The sequence below is a fragment of the Kogia breviceps genome, chromosome 6 (assembly GCF_026419965.1).
Source record: "Kogia breviceps isolate mKogBre1 chromosome 6, mKogBre1 haplotype 1, whole genome shotgun sequence".
Classification (NCBI taxonomy): Eukaryota; Metazoa; Chordata; class Mammalia; order Artiodactyla; family Physeteridae; genus Kogia; species Kogia breviceps.
The window spans coordinates 81,286,800-81,298,956 of NC_081315.1; the positions used below are offsets into that span (position 1 = coordinate 81,286,800).

At 35.0% G+C, this 12,157-nt stretch overlaps 1 protein-coding gene across 5 annotated transcripts in view; it reads right to left on the minus strand.

Annotated features, from left to right (window-relative positions):
• The window catches only part of GRXCR1 (glutaredoxin and cysteine rich domain containing 1), a 347,061-nt gene that overhangs the window by 234,205 nt on the left and 100,699 nt on the right, over window positions 1-12,157 (minus strand). For all 5 annotated transcript variants that reach the window (XR_010841072.1, XR_010841071.1, XR_010841070.1 and 2 more), the window contains exon 4: window positions 1,712-1,865. The gene's annotated coding sequence lies outside the window, so the exon portion shown is untranslated. The remainder of the gene's footprint in view (window positions 1-1,711; window positions 1,866-12,157) is intronic.

Below are 12,157 nucleotides of genomic sequence, written 5' to 3' on the forward strand. Positions count from 1 at the left end.
CAGGGAAGGCAAAAAATCACTGGTGAACTTTGGTTAAATGCCCTCCTTATCCTTTAATTAAAAATTTTTAAATTCCAATTAGTATACTAAGCATGGAGAACATTAGTAACTATTAACCCACTCCTTGATAATACAACATTATAATGCATGGCTTAGCAAAGTGGTTTTTAGCTTGGCTTTTTGAGTTGGGGTGGGGATCATTTTGTGCTTATTTTTTGGTGCATATTTTAAGTCGTGATTTTTTTTTCCTCCAAATAAAGCATGAGCATAAAAATCGATAAATGAAACAGATAAACGTGAGTGAGCTAGCTGAGGATGGATGGAGTGATGAGGGAAACTGAGACAGAGCCTTAGCATCCCTACTCCTCCTTGGAGCTCACGGTGACAACCGTGTAGGCAGCAAGCACAGTCTTTGAGTGAAGCACAAAAGAACTAGGCTTGCTGTGCACTGCCTCTCTTCCTTCATCCCTCCTCACTGCATGATCACTTATTTTAATTCTTTTTTTTTTTTTTTTTGAGTTGGGCAAGTCGATTCTGAAACTACCAACTTCATCTGTATTCAGAAGGATCAAGTTTCCATCGCTTCTAGGATTCTGGGGTGACTTGACAATGTTAAAGAGGTGGAAAGAATAAAAAATGGCAGTGGAGGGTGTTCTATCAGTGATATATAATTACCTGCCTCACATGCTTTATTATTATTTAACATATATTGTACGAAAAGTTCTACAGAGCAGCACTGCTCAATTTTTAATGTGCATAGGAAGCACCTGGGATCTTGTTAAAACAAAGGTTCCGACTCAGTAAGTCAGGAGCTAAATAGGAGAGTCTAACAAGCTCCCAGGTGATGCCAATTCTGCTGGTCCACAGATTGCGCTTTGAGAGGCACTAAAGGATGCAAAAAATGGATGAGAAATAGTCTCTAATTCTCACGGAGTTCACAGTCTCATAGGAGGTACAGACCGTAACTGTAAGAACTCAAATAAGCAGCAGCAAAGGATGAGTACTGAAAAGGATGCTGAACACCAGGCAGCCTTGAGGTTTTAGCAGAACACATGCAACATGGGCTGTTCTCAGAATCTCATGTCAAGTGCTTTAAGAAAGTAACATAAAAGAAATGAGGACCCGGTCTGTAGGTCCCAAAAGAAATTAAATATGTTCTCCCTTTTCTGATCCTTTTCTTGCTAGTTTTCTTAGTGAAGTGGGAGAATGTTGACTTTGTTTACTACCAACATACTTCTGCTTTCTTGTTGCAGAGTGGAGTAAAGGAAGAGGGACCCCAGACAATGCTAGCTTCCTCATGGTTTCCAAAAACAGCCTCCTAGACTAAGTATTTATCCCAGCAGAGATGTCACCTTGCAGAGACAAAAACTGAGCCTGTTATCAAACAGACTATCCCACTCTTAAGTGTAGGTGTCCAGGTATCAAGCTGAAAGGAAGACAAATGCAGCTTTGCTCCCCACATGCAGCCGAGAACTGCTTTGGAAAATTCTGTGGTGTGTGACACGTTGCTTTTCTGTACTGTCACATTTTAACAGGTTAACAGTACCAAAGCTAAACTTTCAAAACTCAGTTTTACAGGCTTGGGTATCTTTGCAATGAAATCACAAGATCACAGGGTTGCACTGCAATGTGGATACCATCCTGTGAGTGTGTATCAGGGTTTCACTCTCAGAACATCGACTTCTAGGAAACACACAGTAGCCCAACCAACCTGCAGCCAAGCAGCGAACAAACAATCCTCTTGCTAAGGAGTCTGCTCCGAATTTCATTGAGATCCGACTATTTCTCAGAAAGAACATTCTGTCTCAGTGTTGTTCACTCGTCTTTTGTCCCAAACCGATGATAGTGTGGTAACGGGCTGCGCTCTGTAGAACAAAACACACGCGGTTTGGAAGAACATCAGGCTTTAGGCTTTAGTCAGTGTCCCTAAGTTCAGGGTTCTCATCCATAAAATAAGGATAATAAAATCTACTAGTTACCTAACAGCATATTGTGAGAATTTAAGGAAGCAAATGTATGTGAAAGAACTGTAGAAACTACAAAATAATAATGTAATAGCATCATAGCTCATAAGCAATTGTCTTAATAAGTAGTAAAATAGTTGATTTCCATTATAAAAGTTGAAGGCCCAGATCCTTCTTTCCACTAGACTGGACGTGGAAGGGGTAAAAAATTTAGCCAAACACTCTTTTCTGGGACTTCTACCCTTGAAGAATTGGTGCAAGGCTTTAAAAAATGGTGAGGTCCCATTCATTTAGAAGCAGCATTCTGATCTGACTGTTCCTGTCTTGAGAAATTTCCTTTAGTTGTTGTTTCCTTGCTCCACCCGAAACCATTGATTTCTTCCTATTTCAAGACGTGGTTCTCCAATCTTTCAGTTTGCCAGTAAATTTCCTTTTTTGCCTAAGCTGACCAACGTTTGTTTCTTTGCAATCAAATAAAAACTTAGTTAACTGATAAACCAAGCCAGGATCTCAACCCAGGGCAGCCCCAAATCCAAAGCCCATGCACTAAACCAATAAATTATACTGTCTCTTAAAAAGTCACATTAAGTATTAAAATGTACAGTGCTTCTCTTATCCAACCTGCAGCTGTATTAATCTATGATCCACCCATTAGTTCATATGGTAACTTCTGCCTTCTAAAAACAAATGTGAAAATTACTTCTTATGTGATAATTCAGAAATTATCTTAAGTGCCGTGGATTTAAGGGGAATCATTGAGTCATTTGAGAAATTGAACTGTAGAGCTGATAGGAACCTATGATATCATTTTCACCTAACTTTGTATAAATAGAAGTATCATAATAATTTAATGAAAACAGCATCTGGCAGGCTTAAACATTCTTCTTTCAATTGGTATAGAAGCAACTACCCCACTGCTTAGATGCAATGTATTACAGACAAGTCTCACCAAGTACAAACTGTAAACACAGACTACAAAGACAAAATTTATCTTTCTCAGCTTTGTTTCAAATTTAAGAAATATCCAGCCTCTGCTAAGTAAGCAAGCCTATTATTCCAGTGGCCCCTTGAGTAGTCTAAGCAATCATCCTGGACATCAAACAGCAGGAAGCTTTTGGAAAGAAAAAAGGAAAAAGGTTCAGCCACAGTTTAATTTCCTCTCTAATTCCAAAGGAATATATTCACTGAGCTCCTTGGGAAAGGAACTTTCTTCCACTCTCTCAACACTTTTTTGTTTGTACTAAATGAAAAAAGAGACACAACAAATTGATGTGGGCCCTTAGATTCACAATTTTCTGAAGAAGGGCTTGCAGGAATGGGCATGTGCTGCGTGTGAAAGGAGTGGAGGGAACCAGAGCAATGGGTTCCTGCATGTGTCTAGACCTGTTACCACTCACCCCAACGTATGGCCAGTTTTCCATGAAAGAGAAAAAATGCATGTCGACTGAAAAAAATGCACAACCCGAAAGTTGAGAATCATGTTTTATTCAGTGGACTTACTGAGGACATAAGCCTGGAAGACAGCCTCTCAGCTTGCTCTGAGGGACTTCTCCTAAGAAGTATGAGAGGAGCCAGGATATATATAGGAGTTTTTGCAACAAAAACCAGGTAGTCGGAACATCAGAAGATTACTGCTAAAGAAAACCAGACATCTCAAGTTAATGAATTTAGCGCTTTTCTATATATAGGAAGATGCAAGAGTCTGGCCTCATTGAAATCAATCCTTTGATATATCTGGCCTTGATATCAAAGGCAAGTATCCTGTTTTTCTCCATTCTGAATCCCCTCAAGGTGCACAGTCATGGTGTGGGCGGCTACAGTGGCTGATGGCTTGATGACTGCAATATCCTTTGTTTACTGATATGGCACGTGACATTTCCACATACAAAACAAATAAATCACATTGGATTGTATATTTAGGATAAATGATACTTTCAAAATTCCCTGCAACATGCAAAAAGCACTCACATTTATTAAAAATCATTCTCCCTACTCCAGGGTTGAAAGATTCTTTCATTTAGCAGGTACTTTTTTTTTAGCACTTTGAGGAACTATATTCAGCAGGTATTGAGCTCAAATCAATATCTCACTTACTGTGAAGTTCCAAGCTGGAGGATCATCATATAAAACACAATAGGGTCCTTCTAGTAATGCTGATAACCCAATCTTGTTGAATGTGCACAAGTGGAAACCACAGAACACTGAATTTCATCAAATGTAAGATGCTATCAGCATGCAGGTTTTATAAACTTAAGTTTTAGCAAAGTAAATAAAGACAAATTGATCACATAATTAATTTGATGACTAATTTTTGTTGAATATGTGACTGTTTATAATCATATAAATATTATAAATGACATGGTCTAACATAATGAATTCTGTCCAATTAGAAGTGTTAAAAAATCGTATCCTAAAAACTTAGAAGAATGAAAAATACTGGCATAGAATCTCCTTGGAAATCTCAAATGGAATTATCTGATGGATCTGGAACACCATTAGAGAAACGTCTATTCACTCCTTTGAAGATCTTTAGAGAGAAATTTAGATGTCTTGGTATAATGGAACAGGAGCCTCCTATGAAAACACTGAAAGAAGGAATATCAGTAACGACATGGCCCAAGAATATCACCTTTACCCTGAGTTGCTACTTTTAATATTTTCATTCACAATTTATTTCAAAAGTTGGTCTAATATTTTTTACTGCATGAACAAACTTTCATCAAAACGGCCTTTCTACGGAATACATTTCTCTTCAGTTTGCAAAGACGATATTCTATTCTTAAGCAAGCAATTCTGGTTTTATATTTGTAGCACCATTAAATAGAACTGGAGAGGTAACATTTTTTTGTATGTTTTTGTTGTAAATTTTACTACTTCAAACGTTTTTTGTGGCTGCCAAAGGGAAAAAAATAAGAAACAAAAATCAATGTTTGTATTTAAACTTCGAAGTATGATGAGAAGATACGGTGTGAGTATGTGTGCATGTGTGTTGTTCTTTTGTTTTGCCTACTTTCTAGAATGTAACCTTGTGATACATATACTTACAGATAGCTCCTTCTCCTTCTATTACAGAGATTAACAATCCCTTTCTCTCAATAAACACAGAAGCTACCATTTATTGAGTAATTATTATGTGCTCAGTGCCATACTAAGCTCTTTAGACTCATACAAGAACTCTATGACAACGTCATATTAAAACGGTGAAAACCTTAACAATATTCATTTAAGAAGTATTTATTGAGCAACTACTGTGAGACATTATTCTGGGCTTTGATGATATCAGAGTAAACAAAAAAACACAAAGCCACTGTTCTCAAACAAATAACAAAAATAGAGAGAAAAAGCATCCACAAATGAAAGAGTATCTTTGAAGTATGACAATTTGATTGAAAACAAATCAGCAGTTACAATGGAAGACAGAAAATTCTGAGAAAATGTATTCAAAAAATACATTCGAAAATCAATCTAGAAATGTATGTCCAACAAAATTATCATCCGATAATGAGGGCAAAACATGTAAATCATTAGATGAAAACAAACTGTTTCTTCTATTAATAGATTCTAAATAAAAGCACTTAAAATATACTTCTAGAAGAGGACAAATTAGCCATAAAGGGAGGTCAGAAAAGCATACAAGGGTGAACAAAGCAGATTCCACAAAATGCCAATAACAATGGTGCTGGTCATATTATTATTTGTGTATGGATATGACCTTACCCACCTTAAAAATAATATCTACAAACATACATCAATATTTTATTATTATTATGTTATATATTATATATATATTATGTATATATTATTATGAGGAAATTTTCCTCTCAAAAATTAACCTGAATGTAGAACCATTTATATGAAGAGAAAATAAAGTTCCATTTTCTTTTAAGCATAGTTATGAATAATGGCTTCTTCTAGGCTCTGCTGTTTTAATCAATTGTGATTCTTATTACCTTTTTTTAATGCTCGAATTGTCACAAATTAGCCAGTGGGAACTCTTTTTAAGCTAGCTTCTGAGTCCTGTCAATACCATATCAGAACATTTCAAAGCATGCACAATTGCCTGCTGGAAACAAAAATTTCTAGCCTAATCTTGAAAACTCTCTTCCCCAAGACATAGAATTAGCTCCTCCTAGAAGCATTGACATTTTTAGTTGAGTTTTACCATTTCTCTATGATAATCCCTACTTGAAATTTTAACTCCTCACAAAACTGCAATTAAACCTCCTTACTTTTATAATGTGATGAACTAAATAGTCTTTACCATTTTTATTAAAATTTATATAATCACTTGATTTTTTAAACTCTGTCAATAAAAACTGTCTAAAAGACAGTGCTAACATTTTGAGTGATTTTCAATATTTTTATTCTGCTATGATTTTATGTACTCAAACCCCATTTCAGCCCAATATTTCTAATTATTTCCAGGAAGTTTCATAATTTTTCTAATTTTTATAAAGCAGTGTATTTCTAAAGCTGTCATTGTCTTTAGTAAGTTATAATTACTTTTCTTTTCACTATGAGACAAAAATTTTAAATCAACTACTTAACAAATACCAAGATATATACTTTATCCATCCATAAATGAGACAAAAAAATGAAAATCTTTGGTTGCTCATTATTTTAATTAAAATAAGAAAAGCATTATGCCTGTAAACAATAAGGCAAATTAAAATTGGAAAAAATTTCAGTTTTCACTTGGAGAGAAACTGAGATTCTGATGCATGCTGAAAGACATAATTCATCATGGAAGTTCAATATCTAAGCCCTCACAGAAAAAGCATCTTCAGATCTCTTTGATGATACTTATATGGGCAAATGGTACCCCCCTCTGGTGCAAGAGTGATTGAAACTGACACTTTCAACTTCATGCTCAAATTGGAAAAAGGTCCCCTAAGGATAGAGGAGCAATACTCAATTAAAGATGTCTGATTGTTAGAGAAAATGATACTGATTACCTTGCCTCTGAACCTCAAATTAATTACACAAGATAATTCTCTACAATTTAAGACTGCCTCTATTATGTGATTCATTAGAACTACCCTGAACCTCCTGGCCACTTAACATATGGCTTTTCAAAAGTAATTGAGAATATTCCATTGTATCTAGATGGGTGGGATGGAGGAAGGTGGGAGGGAGGTCCAAGAGGGAGGGGATATAGGTATACATATAGCTGATTCACTTCATTGTACAGCAGAAACTAACACAACATTGTAAAGCAATTTTACCCCAATAAAAAACTGTAAAAAAAAAAAAGTAATTGAGAAATGTGTTTCTTTTTCTAGCTGGAATTTATTTAAAAGTTTTGGACAATAACTTGAGATATATCATCTAGACACATTAATATTTATAATCTATGTTTAGCTTTGCCAAAACAAAGCTGCAATTAGAATCCAAGTTTTCACAAAATCATTCAGATTTTTACAGTTTAAAAGCCCAAAGTAATTTTTGCTGAATCTGAAATGATAAATAATTTGTCCCAAACCATTTCCTTAAGGTCTTATAGTAAGTACAATGGGAAAGCAAAGCGAAGAGATTGAATCTATATTAAAAGGTAGGTTTTCCTAAGGTTGTTTCTATGCTAGTATCATCAGTCAATACATAATTAAATATTTTGATAGAGTACAAAATGTGATTTTTTTTTTTTTCCTGAGACAAAACAGAAATACCAAATAGGTTGTGTTGCATGCACCAATTCCAATTATCTGATACTGAGCAACTCCGGGACCGTGTTGAGGATTCTGAGAAAGAATCTGTGGCTCAGAGTCCAATATTAGCCGGGAATGGAGGACTGCATACATATTTTTGGCCATCCTGACCCCAAAAGAACTGAAAAGAATTCCTTAGGACATTACCTCTACCTTTCAAAATATTAATGAATATTCTTTTCTACTTTGAATTAAGACATCTAATACATTTTGATTTCTATAAATACCTCTGAAACTAAATTTTTACTATCCAAAGACATGTAATTTAATTTAATAGGAAAAAAAATTTCACTGAGTGCCCACCAAAAGCCCTTATGCCTGGAACTGGGAATAAAACAATGGACAAAATAGACACAATTTTGCCCTCTCTGGGCTCTCAAATTAGCAGGAAGGTAATAATTTTGATAATAATTGTCTAAATAGGCAAAAATCCTCAACAAAATATTAGCAAACCAAATCCAACAATACATAAAGAGGATCATACACCATGATCAAGTTGGATTTATTCCAGGGTCATAAGGATGATTTAACATACACAAATCAATCAGTGTGATACAACACATCAATACAAGGCAAGATAAAAACCACATAATTATCTCAGTAGATGCAGAAAAAGCATTTGACAAAATTCAACATCAATTCAGGATAAAAAGTCTCATCAGAGGGAACATATCTCAAGATAATAAAGGCCATTTATGACAAACCCACAGCCAACATTAATACCTAATGGTGAAAAGCTGAAAGACTTCCCACTAAATTCAGGAGCAAGACAAGGACGCCCACTCTCATCGCTTCTATTTAACACAGTATTAGAAGTCCTAGCCACAGCAATTAGATAAGAAAAAGAAATAAAAGTATCCAAATTGGAAGAGAAGAGGTAAAACCATCACTACTTGAAGATGACATGATACTCTATATAGAGAACACTAAGTCTCCACACAAAAACTATTAGAATTAATAAATGATTTCAGCAAGGTAGGAGGATACAAGATTAAGATATAGAAATCCATTGCATTTCTATACACTAATAATGAAATATCAGAGACAGTAAAAAAAAAAAAATCCCATTTAAAATCATATAAAAATATACCTAGGAATAAACTTAACCAAGGAGGTGAAAGATCTATATGCTGAAAACTATAAAACATTGATAAAGGAAAGTGAAGATTATTCAAAGAAATGGAAACATATCCCATGCCCTTGGACTGAGAGAATTGATATTGTTAAAATGGTCATACTACTCAAAGTCATCTACAGATTTAATGCAATCCCTATCAACATGCCATGACATTTTTCACAGAACTAGAACAAATAACTCTAAAATGTATATGGAACCATAAAAGACCCAGAATTGCCAAGTAATCCTGAGGGGGGGAAAAAAAAAGCTGGAAGTATAACACTTCCAGACTTCAGACTATACTACAAAGCTACAGTAATCAAAACAGCATGATATTGGCATGAAAAGAGACACACAGATCAATGGAATAGGCTAGAGAGCCCAGAAATAAACCCATGCATCTACAGTCAATTAATCTATGATAAAAGAGGCAAGAATATACAATGGAGAAAAGACAGTGTCTTCAATAAGTGGTGTTGGGAAAGCTGGACAGCTACATAAAAAAAATGAAATTAGAACATCCCCTTACACCATACACAAAAATAAACTCAAAATGGTTTAAATACCTAGATGTAAGACATGACACCATAAAGCTCCTAGAAGAGAACATAGGCAAACCATTCTTTGACATAAATCATAGCAATATTATCTTAGATCAGTCTCCCAAGGCAAAAGAAGTAAAAGCAAAAATAAACAAATGAGACCTAATCAAACTTAAAAGCTTTTGTACAGCAAAGGAAACCATCAACAAAACAAAAAGACAACCTATGGAATGGGAGAAAATATTTGCAAATAATGCAACTGACAAGTGGTTGATATCCAAAATATACAAATAGCTCATACAACTCAATATTTAAAAAACAGACAACCCAATCAAAAAATGGGCAGAAGGGGCTTCCCTGGTGGCGCAGTGGTTGAGAGTCCGCCTGCCGATGCAGGAGACGCGGGTTCGTGCCCTGGTCCGGGAGGATCCCACATGCCGCGGAGCAACTAAGCCCGTGAGCCATGGCCACTGGGCCTGCGCGTCCGGAGCCTGTGCTCCGCAACGGGAGAGGCCACAACAGTGAGAGGCCCGCATACCGAAAAAAAAAAAAAAAAATTGGGCAGAAGACCTAAATAGACATTTTTCCAAAGAAGACATACAGATGGCCAACTGGAACATGAAAAGATGCTCAGCATTGCTAATTATTGGAGAAATGTGAATCAAAACCACAATGAGATATCACCTCACACAGGTCAGAATGGCTATCATCATAAAGTCTACAAATAATAAATGCTGGAGAGGATATGGAGAAAAGGGAACCCTTGTAAACTGTTGGTGGGAATGTAAATTGGTGCAGACACTATGCAAAGACAGTATGAAGGTTCCTTAGAAAACTAAAAACAGAATTACCATATGATCCAGCAATTCCACTCTTGTATATATACATGGAAAAAAAAAAGAAAATATTAATTTGAAAAGATACATGCATCCCCAACGTTCATAGCAGCACTATTTACAATAGCCAAGACAAGGAAGCAACCCAAATGCCCATCAACAGACGATTGGATAAAGAAGATGTGGTTTATATCTACAATGGAATATTACTCAGCCAAAAAAAGAATGAAATACTGCCATCTGTAGCAACATGGATGGACCTAGAGAATATTATGATTAGTGAAATAAATCAAAGACAAATGCTATATGCTATCACTCATATGTGGAATCTAAAAAATAATACAAATGAACCTATATACAGAACAGAAAAACACTCACAGACAGAAAACAAACTTATGGTTACCAAAGGTGAAAGGGAAGGGGGAGAGACAAATTAGAGTACAGGACTAACACACAAAAACTACTATACTTAAAATAGAGAAGCAACAATTCCCTATAGCACAGGGAATTATACCCAATATTTTTTAATAATCTAAAATAGACTATATAAAAAAAATAAATAAAATAAAATAAAATAGACTATAGTCTTCAAAAAAACCCCATGAATCACTGTGCTGTATACCTGAAACTAACACAATATTGTAATTCAACTATACCTCAATAAAAAATAAAAATAAAAAAATAATTATCTAAATGAATGGCTGTATCATGCTTTGCAAGGTATTTTTAAACATTAAGCTTCCTTGAATTCTTTGGAAAAACCAATTCGAGCATGATGTACTTTTTCAACACATTGTGAGATTTGGTTTGCTAATATTTTGTTCAGGAATTTTGCATCTGTTTTCACAAGAAGAATGACTTTTAATCATCCATTATCAATAAAATGCTTATTTGATTTTGGCATCATGATAATTTAGCCTCATTAAATTATTTGTAAGATGTCACCTGTTTTATTTTGTTCTATTTTCTGGAAGGATTATATGGTTTTGGAATTGTTTCTTGATGATGTGTCATAACTTGCCTTTTAATTGATCTCGATCTGTTGTTTCTTCAGTTTGGGTTTTCATTTTGGCTTTTTATATAGAAGGGGGAAAGAGTTTTAAACACTGATCTAGTTTCTTTAGAGGTTACAGGTCTACTAAGATTTTCTTTTATTTCTACTTGATTAGTATTGCTAAGTAATTTTCTGTGTGAAATTGTCCATTACATGTAAATTTTTTACATAAGATTGTACATTGTTCATGTATGTGCAATTTTATTTTGTATGTTAGATGTTTTCCTCTCCCTGTCCCTTGATAAATTTCACCAGGGTATATCAATTAACACTGAATTACCTTTTTTTTAAACAAAATCAATTTGGCCAATTATTTTGGCTTCATACCAAAAGGCATAAAATTGCCAAGAAATGGTAAGCCTTTTCTTGGTAATCCATTCTTTTAATATTAAGCTTCTCAGTTATTAAAGTATATTTGTAATTATTCTATGTTCAGCACCCATGAAAAGCAGCCATTCTTTCATTTTGATGAAATAAATTTTCATCTCTTTTTCATTGCTAATAATAAATGATGTTTCCTCTCTAGAGCCTTTCTTCTTAAATCTTTATTCACAAGTCCTATATTTCTCTTTGATTCATTCCTTTGAATTCTTTCTAGGGTCTCTCTGTATCTTTAAAATTTTGAAACAGAGAACCTAATATTAAACTCTAGAACTACCTGACCAATGATATATAAAATTTAAAAATATCTTAGGAACCCAAACACTCAATATGTTGTCTTCATTAATACTGCTTTAGAAGCCTTGAATAAGGGAATTATGCAAAGTGGGAGAGTGGAGGCAAAGACCTCCTGCACAGAGGAAATCTTGACCACAGACACACTTCCTCATCACATTTTTTCTTATTAAGACCTCACAGGGGCTTCCCTGGTGGCGCAGTGGTTGAGAGTCCGCCTGCCGATGCAGGGGACGCGGGTTCATGCCCCGGTCCAGGAAGATC